This window comes from Tripterygium wilfordii, chromosome 23, assembly GCF_013401445.1.
Source record: "Tripterygium wilfordii isolate XIE 37 chromosome 23, ASM1340144v1, whole genome shotgun sequence".
Taxonomy (NCBI): domain Eukaryota; kingdom Viridiplantae; phylum Streptophyta; class Magnoliopsida; order Celastrales; family Celastraceae; genus Tripterygium; species Tripterygium wilfordii.
Window position 1 is genome coordinate 12,592,449 of NC_052254.1, and position 10,077 is coordinate 12,602,525.

A 10,077-nucleotide genomic window follows, 5' to 3' on the forward strand; every position below is an offset into this window, starting at 1 on the left:
CCTCTGCCCTCCACTGCTCTGTCCAGACCGGTTCTGTGAAGTCTGACTGTCTGTCCTCTGCCTCTTCTGACTAGACCACCCTTGCCTCTGTCCTCTAAGAGCCCCTCCAGTACCACCACTTAAGGATCGACCGCTAAAAATATCCCAATATTTCTTTGAATCTTTATTAATCTGCTCCTGCTTCAAAGCCTCCTCTCTCATATCATCATAGGTAACAATTTTCATACTAGCCAACGGTGCACCTACATTCGGTACCAAACCTTGCCTGAATCTCTCCGCCTTGCTCTCCTCATCCGGGGCATACATCTTCCCAAATTCATATAACTCCTCAAACTTGTAACTGTAGTCTGCCACCGACTCCTCCGGTTTCTGTAACAAAGTCAAGAACTCCCTCGCCTTCTTCGTGCGATAAGAGTTTGGCACAAAGTGCTGCAAAAATAATCTCTCAAATGATGCCCAAGTGAGTTGCTCTTTCCTCTGCCCCAAAGCATACCACCAATCATAAGCCTTGTCCTTCAGAAAGTACGAGGCTACCATTCCCCGTCTCTCATCCGGAATGCCTAAGGTATCCAGACGTCTAGTCATCTCTCGGATCCAAGTGTGAGCTTTTGCCACATCTGTATCACCAAGAAATCTTGGAGGCTCCAATTTACGAAGTCGATCCACCTCACTTATTTGTCGTTGAATTCTGTCATCCTCCCCCGAGGTCTGACCCCCCACCACACCATGAGTATCCCGTCCAGTTCGTGCCTGAACTCCCTGTGAAATGTTCTTCATCGCCTCCGACATCTCTTTTATCACTTGCATTTGAGCCTCAAACTTCGAAGCCACCCGAGTAGTTGATAAAGCTTGCCCCTGAGTTGGTGTAGCCTCAGGAACTACTCCCTCTCCACCTGCCACATTCACTGCAGGATTCTCTGCCTCCTCAGAATTCCTCACAGCAGTGCACCTTCCCCTCTGTTGCACCCTACTCCACGTAGGTAATTCAGGAACTATCGCAGGAGCGGGTATATTTTGTTCAGCGCGTCCCCGCCCAGCTCCTCGACCGCGACCACCGCCCCGCCTACCACCACGAGTCCTAACACCCCCGCGTCCACGCCCTCGTCCACGCCCCTGATCCTGGGACTCGAGGAACGAACATTCCTACGCGTGTCCATCTACAAATACAACATAAATAACCAACGTTCAATATTGTCATAACATACGAGGATTTACGGGATTCGAATACATACCGGATCAGCGGAGGTCGTGACGTGGCCTGGACATACCACACACACCATTCACACTTCATACGTTACACAAATACTCACCCATACACACACAAATAATCATACGGGACCCAACCCTTAGGTCCTACACAGAGCCAACATTGCTCCGATACCAACTTGTCACGCCCCGTCCCAGGAACGTGACTTATTGGCAACACGTGTGTGCACCCACGTGCCGCCACCTAAAATACCAAGACTCAAATACCATAATACCAACACAAATTTAAACAAAAATCCGGCAGCACCTCCCCGTATATCGGAGAATGCCTCCTGCACAACATATAACAATTTAAACCAATAATTCCCATACCACCAACTAAATATCCAGGGCCTCAGGCCATATCATCCCAAACATAAATCATCATACACACATACATACCAAGGTATCAAGCCTAACCATCCAAAATCTTCATTTATCCCACACATTACATACTTGTATATATCCTAATATACCATTAAGCCAAAGACTAACCAACACCACACAAAATAAAACAACAAACCACCACAAGTCCAGGCCATCCGCGTCACGCTCCTCCCTGCTGATCCGTAGTCGGAGCACTAGCGCTAGTACCTCTATCACCTGAGGAGGGGGAAAAATAAACGGTGAGCAGGAGGCTCAGTAGGGATAACGAATAGGAGTATAAAATAAGAAACCAGTCCAGAATATTATAAAGAAATAACGCAATGCAACAATATGCCATGTTGTCAAACAAATGCAATTCCGTACATCTAACCGAGCCATGTCGCTAGAGCCAATAAGACGGAACCACTAGCACATGCTCTCACAAATACTCCATGCCATGCCACTAGAGCCAATTAACCGGAACCACTAGTGCATGTTCATACGAGTACCATCAACCGTGTCACTAGAGCCAAATAACCGGAACCACTAGTACACGTTGACGTACATACCACAATCCAATCCTCCATTTCTACCATGCAACCAATGCAATGTCACACATTAATGTTATGCAACTAAATTCAATTTGCTCGCAATTTCATTAAAACATATGCTCAAGAGTATCGACTACTCGATAGATGACCGAGTGTCCATGGGTAATGCATTCAACATTAAACACATAACGTAGCAACTTGAGTTCACAATAGCACACAATCCAAGGTTTGTTTCCCCTTGAACAAAAAGGCGAAAACGAATGAGATTAACCACAATTCGGGTAGCCAAAAGTGTTCGAAATTGAGGGTTAAGGAAATCCCTACCTCGTTTTGGCCAACCCACAACTCTTCCAAGCCCAATCAACCTAAACCATACATGCATTTGCAATTCAATTTACATCCCAAAATTATTATTTTCCAAACCAACTACTCACATTTATCTCAAAATTTCAAGGTAAACTACTCACCTTGCCCAAATCTTCAAACCCTAGGACAACCACCTCTCCTCCTATCTCCACACTTCAATCCAAGCTCAAATCTAGCATTAATATACATAAACTTTGATTACTCAACAATCTTTTACCCCAAAACTTCCAATTTCACGAAATCCCACAAAACCCATAAACCCTAGCTTGAAATCCATGGAAATCTTACCTCAATCTTGAAGAAATCTTGAAAACCAAGCTTTAGAAAGTCCAAAATCTTCAAGTCAAGCTTCTTTCTCCTTGATTCACACCAAAATCCTTCTTCTCTCTAGTTCTCTCTCTCTCGGCGTTCTCTCTGTCAAATGTGTGAGAAATAGTAACCCAGAACTGTCTAAATGTGTTTTAAAACGAAATTTATCGTCGAGTGTCCGGACGGCTCATAAAGTGTTCGGACACTTTGTGAAGAAAATGAGACAGATTGCATATCTGCTCAAAAACTGCTCGAGGTGTCCGGACACTTGTTTGGGTGTCCGGACACTTCACATTTTTATTTATTTATTTTTTTTTAAATTTGGGTTTTCACAGGAGGTAACTAAAGAGGTTATGGGAAGTAACTATAGACATGTGGAAATAGGCATTATTTCATTTCATTAAAAGTGAATTATGATCTTTTCAAAGAAAAGAAGAAAAAAACCATTGCATATATGTAAAGACGGAGAGAAGATGGGTTTCCACAGATGGAGATAAAGACTGAGCAAAATCCTGAAGTTTATATATGAGAGAGTTAATAAGCTCAAGAGAAACAGCTTGCGAGATGAACGATAGCAGAAATTACATACCGACTGAAGAGGAGCTTAAACGCATAGAGAACCACAAATTGAAGCAAAAAAGCAAAATAGTGGGAAACCTGCCAAAAAGAGACTCACGTGAGCCCAAACAAAACCCAACCCAAACTGAAGGAAAATGTGATATCAATGATAGGAGAAATTCCATACCCACTGAAGAGGGGCTTAAAAGCACAGAGAACCACATGTCGAAGCAAAATAGAAAAACAGGGGGAAAACCTACGAAGAAGAGACTGAGGTGAGCCCAGACAACATCAAAGATGTAAAAACAACTTCCCACAATTTCAAAACTAACAAAAGAGAGAGCATACTAAAATAGTAACCTCAATTTCTCAAAAGCCATAAACGAAGTTGGAAGCACAGCAAATAGTTCCAAAGCAAGTACCCAAAAAGCCCACAGGGAACACCAACAATCAAACTAACAGATGAGACGCATGCAGCTGCAATAACACCTCCACTTATCCCTGTAGAGTCTCTTCTTGATGAACTCGGGAGCGCGGCCATTGTCTTCAGCTATGGAGGTCGTGATGGTGCGGCTGTTGAGGATCTCTATGGTTGCAAGAATCACAACAGCAGTTGAATCCTCTCCACAAAGCGAAAAACCTTTACAGAAGAAACATAGAGGATTCAATTAAATCATTAAAAATAAATGAGAAAACTGGTAAAAAAAGTTTAAATAAGTAAAGCAATGGAACCCATAGAAAATACCTATCTCACAAAAGCACAAAGTCGAACTGCAGGTAGATGGACTTCCTCACTCCAAGTCTCCAATTACACACCTGAACACTGAATGATACAAATACAGTGGATGACTTCAATTGACAAAAGCAAGATTTCTATCAACACAAGCAACTTAACAACTTTCAGTCAATCCTAACCTGATTTATGGATAATTCACAAAAAAAATCGAATTCATAAGCAAAGCTTCAGACAATAACTAAAAAACAAAAAATTCAATTATAACTCAGTATACGCATACACACATGAAAAAGTGACTGGTTGCTTTACTTTAGCGACACAGAGGAGAGCGACCCCGGCCTTGAGATCCTTGAGCGAGCTGGTTCAAGAGCTCCACCTTTGATTTCTGTCTCAGCTCGTCAACCTTAATCCTCGCTGTTCATCGTTTTCATTTCACCGTAGAAAGAAAACGCAAACACAACCAGTACTATCAGAAACAGAATAAGCAAAAACGAAACATGTGAAAAACAGAATAATCTCAAACGAAAGGAATATTCGTCACTACCAGTACCCATGAATCAACATAATCAGCACCACGAACCACCACCACCACCTTAGTCGACAAACAAAAGTTAAGCCCTGACAGATAGAGACTAAATAACGCACCAAACCAGCCAGGAATAGAAACCCAACTCTACGTCATCAATCACCCAAATAACCTATGAAGACCCAAAAGAAACACAAAAAGATCCACCAGAAACTTAAAAAAACCCACAACTGACATAACTAAAGTCTAGGGAAAGGATAGATGAAGCCGATTCATGGATTTGAGGATCTTACTTGGGTGTTCTGGTCAAAAGAGCATGAATCACCCCTGTAGCCCGTTGGGAACCACACTGATAGCCCGACCAAGACTCGCAGTTATGCGATGAGGGCTTTGATGACTAACAAAGCGAGACTCTGGATTAACAATCCCAACAGGAAAAAGGTGATTGCCTTTCGAAGATGCACTGAACGAATCCACCCAACAGATGCACGTACGTCGGAAGTTCTGTATTTCGTAGATTGATTCCTGGATGAAAGAGAAGCAGAGGCGTGACGATCTCTTAAATAAGCTTCACACAGACAATAAAATCTCCTAAATAAGCTGTTCATGATGTGAGAAGTGTGGGAGAATCGGGGGCTCCCACCCATCACTTACAAAATAAGGCAAATAACGTAACGCAAAAACGAAACCAAGAGAGCAAAATAAAATCGGAGATCACCGGGCAAATAACGAAAGACAAATAAAGCAAGGCAAATAGGAGAAGCAATAGTGAGATGATGAAGACGACACTTTCAGGTTGAATTGATGCACTCCCGATAACGCACATCATCAAGAAGCTATGTCAGAGGAGATGCACGAACTGAGCGAAAGCCAGACCGAGGTGAAATGGCACTGCTAACTTGCGCGTTGGATGACGGACCAGAGCCTACCAACCAGAAGTCAAATTCATGCTATCTAGTACATCAGCTCAGAGAGCCTCCAGTTTGAAAAGAATGGAAATCCCACATCGAAATAACAAATGTTAAGGTGATAAATTGTTCTACGAAATGCCCGTTCACAAGCAAAGGGTGGGGGGTTTAGGGAGTTTGGGGTTTAGCCTGTTTAACAAAATCTCTTCTTGGGAAATGGAATTGGAGGTTTACGATAGACAAGGACCACCTATGGAGGAAAGCTGTGGTTGCTAAATACGGGTTGGACGGGCATGAACGGACCACTAAATTGACTTCAGAAGCTCATGGTAGCAGCCTTAGGATTCATATCCGGAAAGGTTGGCTTTCTTGGCATCATCAAGTGTCTTTTAAGGGTGTGAATGCCACTGGTATTAGTTTTTGGCACGACAAGTGGATTGATAATGTCCCTCTTAAAGGTCCAATTCCCATTTCTTTTTGGGTTGGCTCGTAGCAAAGAGGCTTTGGTTCGTGAACTTACTGATGGTGTTTCTTCTTTTGAATGGAAAAAATTTATTCACGCACCAAGGGGGTGCAACCCAAACAGATTACAAGGGGGATATATTCAAATTATCAAAAACAGTCTCAGAGAAAGAAGAACCCCAAAATCTAAGACACTCAAACCAGTTGCCTATAAATGAGTCTATTGAGAATTCCTGATTATTGAAAATTTTGCTATTTCTTTCCAACCAAAGCATCCACATTATAGACATTGGTATCCATTGAATGAACTTTCTATACTTTTTGTCCCTGCCTGTAGCCATCCAAGCCATCAATTCCTTGTCAATAGTAGCACTAGGCACCCAAGAAATGCCCAACATCCTCAGAGCATTGGTCCAAATTTTGGTAGACCATGGACAGTGTAATAGGAGATGATTAATTGATTCCATATCCACTTTACAAAGGCAACATCTGTTCACGAGAATAAAACCTCTCTTTTGCTGTGAAAACCCAATTAAAAAAAATAAAATGGTGAAGTGTCCAGACACCCAAACAAAATGTCCGGACACCTCAAGCAATTTTTGAACAGTTTTACATTCTATCCCATTTTCTTCACAAAGTGTTCGGACACCCCTTGGAGCCGTCCGGACACCTATCGGGAAACTGGGTTTTTAAAAGACTTGAAAGGGCAAAAATTTGGACTTATTCTCATTTCTTTGGCAGAAGAAAGGCCGAGAGAGAGAGAGAAGTAGAGAGAGAGTGATGGTTGTGAAGGAGATCAAGGAGAAGAAAGGTTGAATCAAAGGTTTTGGAACTTGTATAAGCTTGGTTTTCAAGATTTCTTCAAGATTGAGGTAAGATTTCCATGGGTTTTGAAACTAGGGTTATGGGTTTTGTGTGATTTCGTGCAAGTGGAGGTTTTGGGGTAAAAGTTTGTTGTTTAATCAAAGTTTATGTATATTGATGCTAGATTTGAGCTTGGATTGAAGTGTGGAGATAGGAGGAGAAGGGATTGAGCAAGGGTTTGAAGAATTGACTAAGGTAAGTGTCTTATTGTGAATGTATGTGTTGAAATTGATATTGTTGGAAGGGAAGTGATTGTAAATGTTATGAATTAGGTTATTTGAACTTGGAGAAGTGGTTGCTAGAGTTGTGGTGAGGTTTTTGCTCAAACGAGGTAGGGATTTTCTTAACCCTCAATTTCGAAACACTTGTGGCTACCCGAATTATGATTAATTTCATTCATTTCTGCCTTATTGTTCAAGTGGAAACAAACCTTTGTATGCATACTATTGTGTGTGAAATACCCTTGTTATTGGATGGTTGTGTTTGATGCATTACCCTTGGACACTCGATCACCTATCGAGTAGTCGATGCTCTTGATTACATGGTTGAATGACATTGCGCGCAATGAATTTAGTTGCATAACATTAATGTGTGATATTGCATTGGTTGCATGATAGAGGTAGTGGATTGGATTTTGGTACGTACGTCAACATGTACTAGTGGTTCTGGTTATTTGGCTCTAGGGACACGGTTGATGGTACTTGTATGAACATGCACTAGTGGTTTCGGCTAATTGGCTCTAGTGGCTTGGTATGGAGTAATTGTGAGAGCATGTGCTAGTGGTTCCGGTTAATTGGCTCTAGCGACATGGCTCGGTTGGATGTACGGATTGCATTTGTTTGACAACATGGCATATTGTTGCATAGCTTTATTTCTTATGATATTCCGGCCTTATTCCTTATTTTATGCTCCTATTCGATATCCCTACTGAGCCTCCTGCTCACCGTGTTATATTTCCCCTCCTCAGGTGATATAGGTACTAGCGCTAGTGCTCCGACTACGGATCAGCAGGGAGAAGCGTGACGCTGATGGCCTGGACTTGTGAGGGTTTGTTGTTTTATTTTTTGTGGTGTTTGGTTAGTCTTTGGCTTAATTGTATATTGGGATATATACGAGTACGTAATGTGTGGGATGAATGATGATTTTGGATGGTTAGGCTTGATGCCTTGGTATGTATGTGCGTATGATGATTTACGATTGGGATGATATGGCCTGAGGCCCTGGATGTTTAGTTTGGTGATGTGGAAATTGTTGGTTTAAATTGCCATATGTTTTATGCAGGAGGCATTCTCCGATATACGGGGAGGAGCTGCCGGATTTTTGCTTAAATCTAATTTTTGTTTAAAATTGTGTTGGTATAATTGTGAATAATGGTATTGGAGTCCTTGTTTTGGGTGGCGGCACATGGGTGCACACATGTGTTGCCAATAAGTCACGTTCCTGGGATGGGGCGTGACATTTGCAGATTGTCCAAAGTTACAATTCTACCCCAAATGACCTCCCAACAAAAGAAAACACATTTAGGGGGAGCTTTAGACTTCCAGTACCACATCCAAGGAAAATGAAATCCCAGGTGCATTTTATCTCTTAGAAGTTCCTTGTAAAAGGAAATTACAGAGAAAAAAATTGTTTTTTGATGCCTTCCAACATAATCTGTCATCAATAGTAAGGTGATTTTAGCACTATAAATACTGCTCTAGAAAATTATGAACATATCGACCTTCCAATCTTGCGCCTCACGGATAAAATTGATATGCCAAGAGAGTCCTCCACCATACGATTGAACTAGTTGGCTTATGGTAGCCTCTTTCATGCAAGCTAAAGTGTAAAGGTTAGGGAAAGAATTCTTGAAAGATGCATCTCCTGCCCAAAGGTCATTCCACAAACTGATTGAGTTGCCTCTACCCCTAAACCCTAAACCCACCCAAAACAGGGCGTGACACACTTAGCCCCAAAACCATTCCTCTCAAGCACTTTGAAAAGAAAATTCCAATTCATATTGTCAAAGGCTTTCTCCATGGCAAGCTTGCACATGAGACCAGATAACTTGGAATTTGAGTAATGATCAACAATCTCGTTTGCTATAAGGAATGCATCAAGAATCTGTCTGTCTTTTACGTACGCATGTTGAGCATTATTGATAATACCTCCCAAAACTTGCCTTAATCTTTTAGAGAGGACCTTTGCCAACCACTTGTAGATGTTGCCAAGCAAACTAATGGGTCTAAAGTCTCTTATGTCATGCACCTCATTTTTCTTTGCAATCAAGGTGATAAAAGTGGTGTTCAGAGAGAGATTACTGATGGTGTTTCTTGGACCCTATAATTCACTAGGGAAGCTCAAGATTGGGAGATGGAACTCTTTATGACTTTCTGGAAGACCATCTATGCTCATTTTGCCTAGCCACTGTCATGAGGAAGATAAGATGTGGTGACTTCTTTCCTTTGACTTAATTTTCTCCGTTAAGTCTTACTATTCTCAGTTTCTCACCTCCTGTTGTCCAATGAAAGGGTAGAGTCTCCAAGCACAAATTGGAAATGGGTGTGGCGCTCCCCTTGTCCTGCTAAAGTCTCCTTTTTTCTTTTGAGAGGCGCTTTGGGGTAGGATTCTTACCATTGACAACCTAAAAAGAAGGGGTTTCTTATTTCCTAGCAGATGTGCCATTTGCAACTTCGAAGAGGAAACTACCACTCATCTCTTGTTGCATTGCTCTTGGGTGGCAAAGGTTTGGGGTACAATTTGGACTTTGATGGGTGTCAACTGGGTTCCTGGAAAGAACCTGATCTCGAAAGTGAAGGCTTGGCAATTCCTTGACTGTGACAAATCCGGGAAAAAATTTTGGTTTTGAATTTTGATTCTTCAAGCCACTTTTTGGTTAATTTGGAAAGAATGTAATTCTAGGATTTTTCAGGATAAGGAATGTTCGATTGCAGTCTTTTTGGATGGTTGGCTTACTGTGCTTAAGCAGTGGTCAAGTGGAATTAGTTCCAACTTTTTTGAAAGTCTTAATCTCTCTAATTTGTAAATCTGTTCAGGTTGCGCCCCCCATGGTGACTGTTTATAATATTTTTCTATTCAAAAAAAAAATGTTGGTGCACACAAGATTATGGAGATGTCTTTCCATAACTTTATAAATTAGCCTCCTCCATGACAAGTCATAGAGGAGGCTAATTTCTATTCAAAAAT

At 41.6% G+C, this 10,077-nt stretch overlaps 2 long non-coding RNA genes across 2 annotated transcripts; one reads left to right on the forward strand and one right to left on the reverse strand.

Annotated features, from left to right (window-relative positions):
- Positions 1 to 2,484: 2,484 nt before the first annotated feature.
- LOC119992604 lies at positions 2,485 to 2,878 on the reverse strand. The gene is made up of 3 exons (XR_005466416.1): positions 2,817 to 2,878; positions 2,630 to 2,700; positions 2,485 to 2,527 (listed from the first exon to the last, which is right to left on the reverse strand). It is a non-coding gene; the product is annotated as an uncharacterized LOC119992604 (long non-coding RNA).
- Positions 2,879 to 6,851: 3,973 nt separating this feature from the next.
- LOC119992465 lies at positions 6,852 to 7,990 on the forward strand. The gene is made up of 4 exons (XR_005466403.1): positions 6,852 to 6,899; positions 7,016 to 7,086; positions 7,164 to 7,222; positions 7,859 to 7,990. It is a non-coding gene; the product is annotated as an uncharacterized LOC119992465 (long non-coding RNA).
- The last annotated feature ends 2,087 nt before the right edge of the window (positions 7,991 to 10,077 follow it).